Genomic DNA, 16,672 nt, shown 5'->3' with positions numbered 1-16,672 from the left:
GAGAGAACTAAAAGTGGGAGATCTGACGGCCTTCAGCGACTCCCAGCTGGTGGTGAACCAGGTCCAAGGAGATTTTGAAGCTAAAGGGCCATCCATGCAAAAGTATCTCCAAAAGGTGCGGGAACTCACATCTGCCCTGAATTCTTTTAATATTCGGTACATTCCCAGAGCGGAAAACCTCAGGGCAGACCAGCTATCCAAACTGGCCACCTCCCGCATGAGCGAGCTTCCCAAGGGAACAGCGCTCGAGTATCTTCAGACCCCCAGCACGGAGGAACCCGAGCCTACCATGTACGTCGACTCCGAGCCAAGTTGGATCGATGGGCTCATCTGCTACCTTCAGGACGGAACCCTACCTCATGACGAGACGGAGGCTCGTCGAATCAAGCGCCAGGCTCCCCGGTATGTCTTGTACGAGAATAAACTCTATCGACAATCATTTACTTCTCCCCTTCTCAGATGCCTCCGCCCCTCCGAGGCGGACTACGCCCTCCGAGAGGTCCATGAAGGGATCTGCGGAAATCACCTAGGGGGTCGAGCCTTGGCCCATAAGATCCTGCGGCAGGGATACTACTGGCCCACACTCCAGAAGGACGCAACAGATTTCGTCCGCAAGTGCGATCGGTGCCAACGAAACGCCAATATCCAGCGCCGACCTTCAGCTCTGCTGACCTCCATCATCGCCCCCTGGCCGTTCGCCCAATGGGGGATCGACATCCTGGGGCCCTTTCCCCTGGCCACCGGACAGAGAAAGTTCCTGGTCGTCTCCATCGACTACTTCACCAAATGGGTCGAGGCCGAACCCGTTGCCCGGATCACCGAGCAAAAGATGCGGGACTTCGTGTGGAAGTCCATAATCTGCAGATTCGGACTTCCCCGTATCCTTATATCTGACAATGGTCGACAATTTGACAATGTTCATTTCAGGGAATTTTGCTCTGAACTCGGCATTGATCACCGTTTCACCTCGGTCGCTCACCTCCAGACAAACGGGGAAACTGAGGTAACTAACCGAACTATTTTGCAGGGACTTAAAGCTAGGCTTGATCGGTCCAAAGGACAGTGGGTCGAGGACTTGTACAATGTCCTTTGGGCGTACCGGACCACGTTCCGACTACCCACGGGAGAGACCCCCTTCAACCTAGCATACGGCACTGAGGCCGTCATCCCGTTGGAGATCGGCCTGCCTTCTCCCAGAGTGGAGCATTACGACCCCGACACCAACTCTTCCCAGCTAAGGAGCAACTTGGACCTTGTCGAAGAAACGAGAGAGATCGCCCGGGTTCGCATGGCGAGATACCAACAGCGAACGGCCCAATACTACAACTCCAGAGTCAAGCCCAAGCTCTTCAAAGTAGGGGACCTCGTCCTCAGGAGAGCCGAGGCTTCTCAACCGACCGAGCAAGGAAAGCTCGCCCCAAATTGGGAAGGGCCGTATCAAATCGCCCGGGTACAACGACCAGGGGCGTACAAATTGAAGTCCCTGGAGGGGACTCTGATCCCACGAAGCTGGAACTCCGAGAATCTACGGATGTATTACCATTGAAACCCTAAGGGGTTCAAAACAATCAGGACAATGGACTCAGCTCCTTTTTCTGCAAATATTTCTCTCACCTTGATAACTGTAATCCTCTTTTAATATTGGGTCGTCTGTGATCCTCAGATTCCCCGGCCAAAATCGGGATGCCTCGAGGCTCGACCGTAGAGTCCCAAACTCCCTCGACCTCGGGAAGAATCGCAAGACGATGAGACGTGGAATGGAGCAGGATTCCTCGACTTAGGCCGAGATGCCCCGAGTGTCGACAGTGCGTGCCCAGACCCCTCGACACTTCGGGAAGACGGGGTAGTACCTTCGCGGCCCCCCGTGGCGCTCATCACCAACAACGGGGTAGTACCTTCGCGGCCCCCCGTAGCGCCCCCTCGACTAAGGTCGGGATGCCCCGAGGGTCGACCGTAGAGAACCAGACTTCCTCGACCTCGGGAAGGCGCCGTGAGGGGTGGAAAGGGTGGCTCCACCTGGGGCGCCACGAAGTGGACCCCCAGGAGCGGTCGACGATCCCCGATCCCCGAAGCGAGCGATCTCTCGACTAAGGTCGAGATGCCCCGAGTGTCGACAGTGCGTACCCAGACCCCTCGACACTTCGGGAAGATGGGGTAGTACCTTCGCGGCCCCCCGTGGCGCTCATCACCAACAACGGGGTAGTACCTTCGCGGCCCCCCGTAGCGCCCCCTCGACTAAGGTCGGGATGCCCCGAGGGTCGACCGTAGAGAACCAGACTCCCTCGACCTCGGGAAGGCGCCGTGAGGGGTGGAATGGGTGGCTCCACCTGGGGCGCCACGAAGTGGACCCCCAGGAGCGGTCGACGATCCCCGATCCCCGAAGCGAGCGATCCCTCGACTAAGGTCGAGATGCCCCGAGTGTCGACAGTGCGTACCCAGACCCCTCGACACTTCGGGAAGACGGGGTAGTACCTTCGCGGCCCCCCGTGGCGCTCATCACCAACAACGGGGTAGTACCTTCGCGGCCCCCCGTAGCGCCCCCTCGACTAAGGTCGGGACGCCCCGAGGGTCGACCGTAGAGAATCAGACTCCCTCGACTTCGGGAGGTACCACAGGTCAGCAAAGCGTCCGCAGACCCGCCGACCTGACACAAGACCCCTCGACCAAAGTTGAGGTGCCCCGAGGTCCGACCACAGGGTCTCAAACTCCCTCGACCTCGCAAAGAGCTACAAATCAATAAAGTCTCCCCAAGCCCTCTCAACCTCGGCGGGTGCTGTCGGGTCCGTGAGAAGCCCGAGCCCCCTTAAAGTCAAAAATGACTCCGCAGGTCGACGAGGAAGGGAAGCAGCCTACTCCACCATGCGAAGCATAACTCTGAGAATGAAAGAGGTACATTCAACTGGACGCCCTCCTTGTCAAATTTTATTTACATATTGCTGAGCGGAATCTTAATGTTGGAGCCTTATCTCGCCCCAAAGTCGGGCCTCTCTAACGGGTCGGCTTAGGATCGACCTCCTAATTACATTATGCATGCACCGTTCGTCAAGCCTCCGAAACTGGTACAGAGGATTTCATAAATTAGTGCCCAACTCGGCTCTTCGACGTAAACTCCTACGTCCGGCTGAAAAAGTGGTCCCGGCCACGAATGTGCCAGCCAAACGCGGGTACCAAGGCAATCTCTGGAAACCCAGCCTTGCTCACCGAAGCCTCGGCAGAGTCCGAGAACAATAACTACGAAAACCGTCGGTAATAACCTGCCTATTGGCCCGCGCTCCCTCTGAGGGGTTTGGAGTTAAGTTCGGAGACCCGACTAAACTCCCCGATTAGCGGCACGCACAGACCTAGTCCGGTCTTAGTTAAAGGCCTAAGGCCCGACCTCGACGCCTTGGGACTTCCCTAAAGGCTAAACGCAATGACCTCCACGACTCCCAAATCCGAGCTATAGGACTTAGAGAAATTTTCTAAAAAACTCAAGACTCGGAGCTCCTCTTCGTCGGGATGACTGGAACCCGAGAAGGCTAAGACGTAGCCCGGGAAGAAGGACAACTTCGTTAAGCAGCCCGAAAATTAAAATGCAAAGCTAGGCCATCGAGGCGGTTCGCTAAGGCCCTGGCCTCGGTCACGACAACAGAGGGAAAGATGAACACGGAATGGCAAAAATACTTTTTCATTAACAAAGGGCCGGAAGGCCAATTACAAAATTGGAAGTCGGCCGCTCAAGGGCCGACCCCGGATACAATGAAAAAGAAAAGAAAAATATGCTAAGTCCTAAGCGGCGGGAGCCACATTCGGGGGGTCGTCCGGCACATTGATGACCTCAAGACCTTCCTCCGGAACAGGCTCGGGGTCGGGAGCAGGAGCTTCGGGCACCACCTCCGGGACAGCGTCCGTCTCGGCCGCCAGAGCCACCTCCATGACACCGTCCGCCTCGGCTACCCCCGTCGAAGGCTCGGCGGGGTCTTGCTCATATATTCCCACCTCGGATGTCAGGATGGTGGGAAGGGCTCGCACGTCGGACCCCCAGCCCCGGTCCTCCCTCGGACGGACCGTCGAGAAGTCGTACTGAGGGCAGTACAGGCGCACCCGCTCTCGGAAGTTCTCGAAGCCTCGAAGGAAACCGTCGACCGTCTCCTCCTCCAACATGTCACGGAACTCTTGCGACTCTTTGAAGAGCTCCACGGCGTGCTCGGCTCGTTCGAGAGCCCTCCTCTCCCGGGCCTCAAGTTGCTCGAGTCGGAGGCGAAGGGCCCTCTCCTCATACTCGAGGGCCGCGACCCTGGCCTGGACCTCCCCCAAGCGCGCCTCCGTGCCGCGCATGGTTGCCTTGGTCATGGCGTGAGCCGCCTTCTCCTCCTCAAGCGCCCCCACCACGGCAAGGCGCTCGGCCTCGGTGGCCGCCCACCGAGCCTCGGCCGCGGCCGACACCGCTTCTAGCTCGGCGATTCTTTTCTTGGCCGGCTCCAGCTGCTGGCCGAGCTGCCGAACTTCTTCCCGATACCCGTGGGCGAGGAACGCCATGGTGTCGAGCTCGAGAATATGCTGAAAAAAAAAAAAAAAAAAGGGCGAGGGTATTGTGAGTTGAAAGGCACGTATGCACGCTAATAACTCCGGAAAATTAAGAAGGGAACTTACCCGGGCGGTGCTGCAGTAAGCACTGCCGGCGACCTCCTCCAACGAAATTCCCCGGAACACGGCCCGGTCCGCTGGAAGCACTGCACGCCGCAACATGGAGCGTGCGACCTCGGCGTCCTGAAAGGCCGAGCTCCCCTCAGGAATGGAAGAGTCCGGCTCAACCGACTCTTCTCGGAAAGCTCGGGAAGAGCTCGGCACGATCGAACCCGAGGTCCCGGAGCCGCTCGCCTCGGGGCCTCGGGCAGGCCCGGGTCCTGGCTGCTGCGGCCGGGCCGCGGACGACTCCCCCCGCCGGGCAAGGGGGGCAGGGCAAGGAGGGGCCGATGGGCCCGCACCACTGACCACCCGCTCCCGCCTCGGGTCGGCCGCAGGGGCCCCCGCCTCGGGGCCACTCGTCCCGGCCGACGAGGAAGCGCCGTCTGTCCTCGCCCTCCTCCGAGGCTGGGGATTAGCCCCCCCGGCCTCGGCCTCCCGCCTCCTCAGGCGGGAAAAAAGCGACGTGACACTGGTCGGCATACGGAGAATATCTGAAATCAAAAATTTTGTTAAGTGTCAGGCCAGTGGCAGTAAAAGCGAAAGACAAAGAATGAAAATAATGTAGCCGCTCTTACCCTCGGGGCGCGCCGAGCTCAGACCCACGCTCGCCAGGGCGTCCTCCCGCAGGAGCTCGGTCAGGTCGTTGTCCCTCCCGAGGGCTCGCACAGAGTCTAGGATCCTCAGCTCCCTCCCCGTGGGCTCGGAGAGTCTGTTGAGGGCCTTCAGCCGTGGGTGTCCCCACCTCGGCTCAAACCCCCAAGGCGCCACAGACGCCAGAAAGAAAAACTTCCTCTTCCACTCGTGGATCGAGGAAGGGGCGCCCCGGAAGAGTGACATACCGCCCCGAAAGGCGAAGTACAACCACCCTACATCCGCCGGGTTTTTCTTTAACAGAAAACACCGACGAAAAAGGCCTACCGAAATCGGGATCCCGTGCCCGAGGCACAGGGATAAAAACCCGATTATGGGCCTCCATGAGTTCGGAGCTAACTGCGCCGGGACGAGCTGGTACTCGGCCAGTAAGTCGCTCACGAACTCATGGGCAGGAAAACGCAGGCCCGCCCAAAGTGTCTCGCGGTAGACCGCGATCCGACCTGGGGGCGGCTGCGTCACCCTGTCTTCCGGCCCTGCGGTTTCAAGGCGAAACCCGGGCTGGAAGAAGAAGCGGGAGCGGATTAACTCCAGCTCCTCTCCCGACAGACTCGACCCAACCTCTTCGGGACTGGAACCCATTCTCACGGAAGAGTGGAGCAAAAATTAAGAGTAGAAAATGGAAGTTGACGAGGAGGAAAAAAGAGGAAACCCTAGTGAAAACAGGAAGAAAACCTACTGGACATTGCCGGAAATCGCTCCGGGCACCACCAGCAAGATTCAGCTGAGGGAGGAAGCAGGGGGGAAAGACGACGAAAATAAGAGGCAGCCAAGCAAGACCTTTAGGGCAGACTCGTGGGGTTTATATGGACCCCCCTGACGGCCCAGATCGACGGGGTCGGTTCTCATCCCCCCGACCGAGTTGCGCCACGTGTCGACCTCGGAAGCCGAGGCACCGTATTCACTCCGGTTTAATAAATCGGATACGAAATCGAAGCGTTGTCCCATCGGATCTCGGGGCCTCATCATGGGTCCACAGAATCAAATCGTCCTGAGGAACGAGCGGACGTAACCCCCGCTCCCCTCGTTTAATAAGATCTGGGACACGTGGAGCCCCGATGAGGCCTCCACTTCTTCGGAATTATGATCCAGTAACATGAAATCGAAAGCGTCCGACCTCGGGTCGCGCCGCGTGTCCGTTTCAAAACCCGTAACGGCACACTCATTAATGAGCCAGAAGTGTCGATTACGGAATCGAGACATCGCCTCGACGAGCTCGAGGTCCCCCCTCATTAATCCGCCGTAAAATGATCCTGGCGATTCAAGAAGCATGATGATACGAGCCCCATCATTAGCTCACCGAATAAAGCAGCCTCGAGACGCCAAAGGGCGCATATTTCACCATGAAGACTCCGGAAAGCACAAGGGGGCGGGCGAGACCTTCCCCCCAACCTTAGTGACAGATTTTACTTTCCACGTCCGAGCCCCACAAGCCGCTCGAACTCGGAAGTCGGGGGGTAGTGTTGGGGGGAATAAAGTTTCCCCCCAAATGACATAAATGCCCCAGAGAAGCCGTACAACCTCCGACCCCGGACAGCAGAAGTCAGCGTCCGACCTCGGAACGCTCGGCCACGAGACGACCGACCCCGAGACCTCCGACCTAAGAGAAACCCCGATGTCCGAGGACCGTACTCTAACATCCCTCCGGCATTTATTGCGCATGGCCGCTGTAATCTTCCGGCACACTCAACAATAAATGCGGATCTCCGGCTTACTCCACCATTAATGCGGATCTCCGGCTTACCCCACCATTAATGCGGATCTCCGGCTTACTCCACCATTAATACGGATCTCCGGCTTACTCCATAATAAATGCGCGTGGCTCCTGACATCTACGGATCCCCAGCTCTCCACGGCAAATCGACCCAGCAGGGTCTAGTCGACTATGATAAGTCTCTGATCTCGGCCATACCGCCAACATCAGTGCAATGATTCGCCTGACCGAGCACCGACCCGAACAACATGCCGAGCCATACTACGGCCTCTCCCTGTTACATCACAGGTAAACCGACCCCCGCATATAAAAGTGAGCCTTGGCCTCTCAAGAAGAGAGGAACATTGGTACCCCCAAAAATTCACTGTTTATCTTCCTTCTCCATACTATTTGCCCCCCTCACTGACTTGACCGTCGGAGGGCCGGCGCCGGAAAACCCGGCCACCGGTTCATGTGCAGGCACCCAGACAGAGGACGCCGCCCGCCGACGGACCACCGCCCCGCCGTGAGGACTCACATCCGCTCCCTCTCTTCGACCGAAGATTGCCCCCGGGTCCAATTTCCAGCAACACCAACCAAAGAGGGCCATCGGACCACAAGGAGGCCAACGAGGGGTCAAGCCAAGGCCAACTACTTTGCTTGGAAAGCCTTGGCCAAGCCTCTTCATGCGGCCGAGCACGCCCAACCTCGGCCGAGCCAAACATGTGCCCATGTATGCCCAAGCCTTGGCGAAGCATGCCCAACCTTGGCAGAACCCGCCGCGCGCACCGCCCCGCCGAAGCCAAGCCGCAGCCAAATTCTGCCGCGGCCAACCTCGCTTGCTACAGTGCGGCGAGGTTCTGGGGCAAGAACCTCGCCTGCTACAGTGCCCACGCACAGCCAGGCCGCCAGCAGCCAGCTACAGTGCGGCGAGGTTCGGTAGAGTGCCCGTGCCCGTGCCCACAGTGCCCGCGCACGCCCTGGCCCCTGCGCGCCCAGGCCCGCGCCCAGCCGCGCGCGCGCGCCCCTGCCCGCCAGCGCGCCCAGCAGGCCGATCGCCCGCACCCGGCCGCCGGCGCGCCCGCGCGCCCGCGCCCGCCCGCCCGCCTGCGCCCGCCCGTGCGCCAGCGCCCAGCCGACCGCGCCCGCCCGTGCGCCAGCGCCCACGCGCGCGCCTGTGCGCGCCCGCCAGCCTGGCGCGCGCCCAGTCCCAGTCCCGCCCGAACTGGGACACGCCCAGCCGGGACGCGCGTCTCGGTCAACCGGGACACGCGTCCCGTGCGCCCGGTCCGCGGAACCCATGCAGATCCCACCCTCCATCCTCTTCCATCCAATGGCCAAAAGGCAAGCCAAAGTTCAGCCATGGGAGGGCCCTTCTTGGGTGATCTTTAGCCATCCATCTCATGCCAATCAACGGGGGAAAAGCCTTGGATCCATGGGAAGACAAATTGCCATGTTTTGTCTAGGGCTTAGGCTATAAAAAGAGATGTAAAGGACCATTGAGAGGCATGAGGAGTTATTCTAGAGTCATGTTGTTTTGTCGGCCGTAAGGCTTGGGCGGCGTTTGTGCCGAATTCGGTCCTTAGATCTTGTGTTCTAGGACTTGGGCTAGTGGTAGATCCATCAATCTCCACTAGATTGGGCTAGGGAGAGATCTCTTCAATCTCTTTCTAGATTTCTTTTGCTTTCTTTATTATTGTTCTTCGTTCTTCAAGTTAGTGGAATATAAACCAAGTTTGCTTTCATTATTGATCTTCTTCTTGAGTTATTCCACCGGGCGTTGCCTACAATCGGTCCATCGTCATCGTTTTCAAAGGCACACGCAAGGAGCGCAAGGAAAGGGGCTTGGTGAAGGGCTTTGGACCGTGAGCCCCCATCATCGGGGCGCGGGCGCGCGCGGCCGTGGCCTGGGCGCGGGCGCGCGCGGCAGGCGCGCAGCGCGGCCGTGGCTTGGGCGCGCGCGGTTGGCGCGCAACGCGGCCGTGGCCTGGGCGCGGGCGCGCGCGGCCGCGTGCGGCTGGGGCGCATGGGAGCGGCTTGGGCCGCGCACGGGCATGCCATGGCTTTGGCACGCTGGGCACCGTCTTTGCCGACCTTGGAGGCACGTGGCCAAGCATTGGAGGCCTTGGCTTGGCCTAGGCTTGGCCAAGTGTGAATGGGCTTGGCCTATTGCGAAGAGTCACGGCGAAGGTTCGACCGAAGCTCGCGGCGCCCCGGACGGAGCTGGGCCGCTCCCGCCTTTGCCGCGGTACACGGGCGCCGCCGCCGTCCGGCCGTCGCAGCGGCCGTGCGTGACACTTCGGCTTCCTCCGTCGGCCCTCCCGGGACGCGCATCCCGTGCGACCGGGACGCGTGTCCGGGCTGTTCCCATTTGCAACGCTCCTCGGTACTTTGGAACGCTTGGGGTGGGCTTTGGGCGGATGCCCCGTTGGGGTGGGAGGGAGGGGGGCTGCTGCTGCCGCGGCGGGCCTTCCGCTCCACTCCGCACAAGTCCGTCGCCTCGCGGCGGGCATGCCCGGCACCGTTCGTCCTCGAGGGATTCGGCCCGTCGGCTCGCTCGGACGGGCCACACACAGTGGGCCCACGATGGAGCCGGCACGCTCCTTCCGCTGGCGCGGCGCTCGGTCTACGCCTCCGGCCGGCCCTTGCGGCGGCCGTGCGTGACGCTTCGGATCGGTCGGCCCGTCGTCCCATCCCTAACGAGGTTTTCGCGGCCGCGCGCGCGCGGAGTTGGATCAGCCTTACTTGGTCCGATCCTTCGCCCTCGCATGTTGCGTGGGCTCGGTCCCATCCCGTTCGGTGAAATCTTTACCCGCTCTGGTGCGTCCCTGTGGGTTCCTTTATCGATTTTACGGGTTCGGCCGGGCCTTCCGCGCCGGCCCGTCGGCTCGCTCGGACGGGCCCCGCGGAGTTGGCCCACGACGGAGCCGGCACGCTCCTTCCGCTGGTGCGGCGCTCGGTCTACGCCTCCGGCCGGCCCTTGCGGCGGCCGTGCGCGGCGCTTCGGATCGGTCGGCCGGTCATCCCGTCCCTCACGAAGTTTTCGCGGCCGCGCGCGCGCGGAGTTGGATCGGCCTTACTTGGTCCGATCCGTCACCCTCGCATGTTGCGTGGGCTCGGTCCCGTCCCGTTCGGTGAATTCTTTGGCCGCTCTGGTGCGTCCCTGTGGGTTCCTTTGTCGGTTTTGCGGGCTCGGCGCCGGGCCTTCCGCGCCGTCCCGTCGGCTCGCTCGGACGGACCGTGCGCAGGTGGTCCCCGACAGAGCCGGCACGCTCCTTCGGCTGGCGCGGCGCTCGGTCCATGCCTCCGGCCGGCCCTTGCGGCGGCCGTGCGCGGCGCTTCGGATCGGTCGGCCGGTCGTCTCGTCCCTCACGAAGTTCTCGCGGCCGCGCGCGCGCGGAGCGGGATCGGCCGTACTTGGTCCGATCCGTGGCCCTCGCCTGTTGCGTGGGCTCGGTCCCGTCCCGTTCGGTGAAAGCTTTGCCCGCTCTGGTGCGTCCCCGTGGGTTCGTTTGTCGGTTTTGCGGGCTCGGCGGGGGGCCTTTCGTGCCGGCCCGTCGGGTCGCTCGGTTGGGCCGTGCGCAAGTGGTCCCCGATGGAGCCGGCATGCTCCTTCCACTGGCGTGGCTTTCGGTCGCCGCCTCCGGCCGGCCCTTGCGGCGGCCGTGCGCGGCGCTTCGGATCGGTCGGACCATCGTCCCGTCCCTCACGAAGTACTCGCGGCTGCGCGCGCGCGGAGAAGGATCGGCCTTACTTGGTCCGATCCGTCGCCCTCACCTGTTGCATGGGCTCGATCCCGTCCCGTTCGGTAAAAGCTTTGCCCGCTCTGGTGCGCCCCCGTGGGTTCCTTTGTCGGTTTTGCGGGCTCGGCGGCGGGCCTTCCGTGCCGGCCCATCGGCTCGCTCGGGCGGGCCGTGCGCAGGTGGTCCCCGACGGAGCCGGCACGCTCCTTCCGCTGGTGCGGCTTTCGGTCGCCGCCTCCGGCCGGCCCTTGCGGCGGCCGTGCGCGGCGCTTCGGATCGGTCGGCCCGTCGTCCCATCCCTTACGAAGTTCTCGCGGCCGCGCGCGCGCGGAGCGGGATCGGTCTTACTTGGTCCGATCCGTCGCCCTTGCCTGTTGCGTGGGCTCGGTCCCGTCCCGTTCGGTGAATGCTTTGCCCGCTCTGGTGCGTCCCCATGGGTTCCTTTGTCGGTTTTGCAGTCTTGGCGGCGGGCCTTCCGTGTCGGCCCGTCGTCTCGCTCGGACTTGCCGCGTGCAGTTGGTCCCCGACGGAGCCGGCACGCTCCTCCTCTGGCGCGGCGTTCGGTCGCAGCCTACGGCCGGCCCTTGCGGCGTCCGTGTGCGGCGCTTCGGATCGGTCGGCCTGTCGTCCCGTCCCTTACGAAGTTTTGCGCGTCCGCTCTCCTTTGTCGCCGGTCCCCTGTTCGGGCTGACCGAGCCCTCCGTTCGCCCCCTGGCCCATCGCACGGGCCCCCGGCGCCTCCGCGGCGCCCCACCGAAAACTGTCACGACGCGCATCTAGCACCGATGAGGTCGCAGGTTACGTGCGGCAGCCGGGGGGCTAGGCCGAGCGGCGGCGGGCCCGCCCGCGGACGGGCGCGGGGAGGAGCGCAGCCGGCACGCGGCGCGGAGCGGTGGCGGCATGCCGCCGGGCGGCCGACGGCTCAACCGTGCCCGAGTCCCGCGGGCACCGCGTCGCCCGGCCGGCGCGAGCGCACGACGGCGGGAGGCAACCGGGCGGCGCCCGCGGATCCGGATGCGACGGCCGGCGCCGCGCGGCACCGACGGGTCCGCACCGAAAACCAGCACGGTGCGGATCGACTGCTGATGAGGTCAGAGGTTACGTGCAGCAGCCGGCCGGCCGGCCCGAGCGGCGGCCGGCACGCAACGCGGATCGAGCAGCCCCGACGGCATGCCGCCGGGCGGCCGACGGCTAGACCGTACCGGAGTCCCGCGGTCGTTCGGGTGAAGAGGCGCGTGCTGCGGGAAAGGCCTGCGGCGGCGAACGGTCCGCCCGGCCGGCCGAGCCTTCCGCGGCGGCGCGCACGTGTCGGCGCGGCCGAGATGACCGAGCGAAGCCCCGGCGATGGGCGGCGCGCACGTGTCCGTGCGGCCGAGATGACCGAGCGAAGCCCGGGCGGCGCTCGCCGTGCGCCCTCCCGGATCGCGCCTTCCGCCGGCGCGCAACGCCGGTCCCACGTTCCGGCCACGGGAAAGGCCTGCGTCGGTGAACCGTCTCCGCCCCGCCGGCCGAACCTTCCGCGGCGGCGCGCACGTGTCCGTGCGGCCGAGATGACCGAGCGAAGCCCCGGCGACGGGCGGCGCCCGCCGTGCGCCCCGCCGGATTCCGCGGCCCGCCGGCGCGCAACGCCGGGCCCACGTTCCGGCTGCGGGAAAGGCCTACGGCGGTGAACCGTCCGCCCCGCCGGCCGAACCTTGCACGGCGGCGCGCACGTGTCCGTGCGGCAGAGATGATCGAGCAAGCTCCGGCGATGGGCGGCGCCCTCCGTGCGCCCCGCCGGATCGCGCTACCCGGCGGCGTGCAACGCCGGACCCCCGATCCGCGTGCGAGCGGCGAGCGTCCGGGCGGGCCCCTTTCGCAACTTCCCTCGGTACTCTAAACACCCCTTGCCTCTCGGTCTTCCCCCCGACCCTCTCGGTATTGCTCGGATATGTGCATGCATCGTCCCTCGTTGCCTTCGGTTATCCTCCCCGGGGTGGGCTTTGCGCCGACGCGCCAATGGGGTGGTAGGGGGGCTGCAGCCGCGGCCGCCGCGTTTGCCATCCGTGCGTGCGCCGCCGGATCCGAGTGGAGGTCGCGGGCGACTCGTCGATGCTTGTACTAGGGGAGCAAGCCGGCAGCCCCCCGCGGGGTGCCGGACCACCGAACGGCGTGCGAGGGACGGGCGTCCGGGCGGGCCCCGTTTCCAACTTCCCTCGGAACATTAAAACCCCTTGACACCCTCGGTCTTCGCTCCGACCCTATCGCTATTGCTCGGATATGTGCATCCACCGTCCCTCGTTGCCTTCGGTTATCTACCCCGAGGTGGGCCTTGCGCTGATGCCCCGATGGGGCGGCAGGGGTGCTGCTGCCGCGGCCGGCGCGTTTCGGCATCCGCGCTTGGGGGCTCGGACCCGAGTGGAGGCCGCGGGCGACTCGTCGATGCCTGCACCAGGAGCGCATGCCGGCAGCCCCCCGCAGGGTGCCGGACCCTCGATCGGCGTGCGATGGACAGGGGGAGGGGCGGGCCCGATTTGCAAATTCCCTCGGTACTTTAAAATCTCACGGCCTTGTCGGTGCTCCCTCCGGCCCTATCGCCACTGCTCGGATTTGTGCATCCACCGTCCCTCGTTGCCTTCGGTTATCTACCCCATGGTGGGCTTTGCGCCGATGCCCCGATGGGGTGGCAGGGGGGCACGCTCTAGCCCGTGCCACGGCGCACGGGCGCCGGCGCCGTACGGCCCTCGCGGCGGCCGTGAGCGGCACTTCGGCTTGCTCGGTCTGTCCTCCCAGGATGCGCGACCCGTGCGACCGGGACGCACATCCCGTGTGACCGGGACGCGTGTCCGGGCCGTTCCCGTTTGCAACGCTCCTCGGTACTTTGGAACGCTTGGGGTGGGCTTTGGGCGGATGCCCCGCTGGGGTGGTAGGGAGGGAGGGCTGCTGTTGCCGCGGCGGGCCTTGCGCTCCACTCCGCACAAGTCCGTCGCCTCGCGGCAGGCGTGCCCGGCACCGTTCGTCCCCGAGGGAGCCAGCACGCGCCCGCCGAGGCCCCGGCGCATGGGCGCCACCGCCGGCCGTCCGCGCGGCGGCCGTGCGCCGGCTTCCTCCGTCAGCCCTCCCGGGACGCGCGACCCGTGCGATCAGGATGCGCATCCCGTGCGACCGGGATGCGTGTCCGGGCCGTTCCCGTTTGCAACGCTCCTCGGTACTTTGGAATGCTTGGGGTGGGCTTTGGTCGGATGCCCCACTGGGATGGTAGGGAGGGGGGGGCTGCTGCTGCCGCGGCGGGCCTTCTGCTCCACTCCGCACAAGTCCGTCGCCTCGCGGCGGGCGTGCCCGGCACAGTTCGTCCCCGAGGGAGCCGGCCCATGCCTGCCGAGGCCCCGGCGCATGGGCGCTTCAGCCCTCCTGGGATGCGCGACCCGGGCGACCGGGACGCGCATCCCTTGCGACCGGGACGCGTGTCCGGGCGGTTCCCGTTTGCAACGCTCCTCGATACTTTAGAACGCTTGGGGTGGGCTTTGGGCGGATGCCCCATCGGGGTGGTAGGGAGGGGGGGCTGCTGCCGCCGCGGCGGGCCTTCCGCCCCACTCCGCACAAGTCCGTTGCCTCGCGGCGGTCGTGCCCGGCACCGTTCGTCCTCGACGGAGCCGGCGCGCGCCCGCCGACTTTCCGGCGCACGGGCGCCGCCGCCGGCCGTCCGTGCGCGGCGGCCATGCGCCCCTTCGGCTTCGTCCGTCGGCCCTCTCGGGACGCGCGACCCGTGCGACCGGGATGCGCATCTCGTGCGATCGGGACGCGTGTCCGGGCCGTTCCTATTTGCAACGCTCCTCGGTACTTTGGAACGCTTGGGGTGGGCTTTGGGCGGATGCCCCGTCGGGGTGGTAGGGAGGGGGGGTCTGCTGCCGCCGTGGCGGGCCTTCCGCTCCACTCCGCACGGGACCGTTGCCTCGCGGCGGACTTGCCCGGCACATCTCGTCCCCGACGGAGCCGGCACGCGCCTGCCGACTTCCCGGCGCACGGGCGCTGCCTTCGGCCGTTCGTGCCCGGTGGCCGTGTGCCACTTCGGCTCCCTCCATCAGCCCTCCCGGGAAGCGCGTCCCGGACATTCGGGTTGCGCACCCCGTGCGACCGGGATGCGCGTCCGAGCCGTTTTCATGTGCAATGCTCCTTGATTCGTTGGAACCCTTGGGGTGGGCCTTCGGAGGATGCCCCGCTGGGGAGGTAAGGGGGTGTGTCCTGCCTGTGCGGGCCTTCCGCTCCGCCCGAGCCCGTCGGCCCGTGCGGATGGTCGTGTTGAGGACCCAAGCCCGCCGCACCATCGAATTCCTCAACCAATGGAATACCGGCCCGGAGGAGGACCACGAAAGGACATGCCAAGTGCAAAACCAAGGTATGAGTTTACTATTTTATTTGGAAAGCATTGGCCGAAGCATGTTCACACTTGGCCAAGCCTTGGCCAAGCTCCTTTATACTTGGCTAAGCCTTGGCCAAGCTCTTCTCCACTCGGCCAAGCTCACCCGTGTCCGTGCCCAACCAAGCCCGCGCCCGTGCCCACGCATGAGCGCACCCAAGGCACGCCCAAGCACACCTCAGGCCACTGCTGGGCGCGCCCAGGCCATGGCTGGCCGAGCCCAGGCCGCAGCAGCACCCAGGCCACGGCCGCGGGCGCCCGCTGGCCGCACGCGCCACAGGCCGCGCGCGCGCCCGCGACCGCCCACGCGCCAGGCGAGGTTCGGCCCAGCGAACCTCGCCACAGACCGCGCGCCTTGCGCCCGCCCGGCGCCCGCCCGCGCGCGCCCCCCATGCGCCCGCCCGCGCGTGCCCCGCGCCCGCCCGCGCGCGCACCCGTGCGCGCCCGACACGCGCCCGCCTGCGCACGTGGCCGCCGTACCGCGCGCCTGCCTGCGCACGTGGCCGCCGTACCGCGCGCCCATACCGCGCGCGCCAGAGGGCCTGCGCGCGCCCCTGCCGCGCCTGCCACGCGTGCCGCGCGCCCAGGCGCCCTGCCGCGCGGCCTGCCGTGCCCTGCACGCGCCTGCCGCGCCCTGCCGCGCGTGCCGCGCGCCCAGGCGCCCTGCCGCGCGGCCTGCCGTGCCCTGCACGCGCCTGCCACGCACCCAGGCGTCCTGCCGCGCGCCCAGCGCCCTGCCGAGCGCCCCGCGCCTACCAGCGCCCTTGCCGCACGCCACAGCCCTGCCAGACCGTGGCCATGCCCTGCCAAGGCCATGCCCTGGCTTGCCCAGCACTAGGCCATGGCCAGCCCGCCCAGCCAGACCCCCTGCAGCGCCATGCCCCTGCCAGCCTGCTGCCAGGCCATGCCTAGCGCCTGCCACTGCCCAGCCACCCAAAACTGCCTGCCAAGGGCCATGCCACCCTGCCAGCAGCTTGCAGCCCAGCCATTCCACCCTGTCAGCCCTGCAGAAGCCATGCCTTGCCAGCATGCTGCCCAGCCAGCTGCCAGGCCATGCCAACAGCCTTGCCACAGCCAGCCATGCCCTGCAGCCATGCCATGGGGCCTGCCAGCCACTGCAGCAACCCAGCCACAGCCAGCCATGCCATCAGCCATGCCAAAGTGCTGCAGCCACCATGCCAAGGCTGCAGCCTTGTGCCACATGCCACCTAGGCCTTGGCTATGCCAAGGCCCTATGAGGCCATGTCTTGGCCCCTCCTTTGGGCAGCCATATGGGGACTTGGATGCCTATAAATAAGCCTTGAAGAGGCACCATGAAGATATTATGTCATATGTATTCACTTGTATTTCGGCCTTAAGCTTGGGAAGGCATTTTGCCTTAGTGTAATCGGTCCTAGAGCATGTTCTAGGACTTGGGCTAGTGGAAACCAATCATAGTCTCCACTAGATTGTTTTGTAACCTTGTTTTGGGAATAGAATTCACCTCAAGCTTTCCTCTAAATCCACTTGTGTTCTTGAGTT

The sequence above is a fragment of the Phoenix dactylifera genome, chromosome 10, assembly GCF_051530095.1.
Source record: "Phoenix dactylifera cultivar Ajwa chromosome 10, Ajwa_hap1_PhDact_Kaust_v1.1, whole genome shotgun sequence".
Classification (NCBI taxonomy): domain Eukaryota; kingdom Viridiplantae; phylum Streptophyta; class Magnoliopsida; order Arecales; family Arecaceae; genus Phoenix; species Phoenix dactylifera.
Note: the sequence above shows the minus strand (reverse complement) of the source record.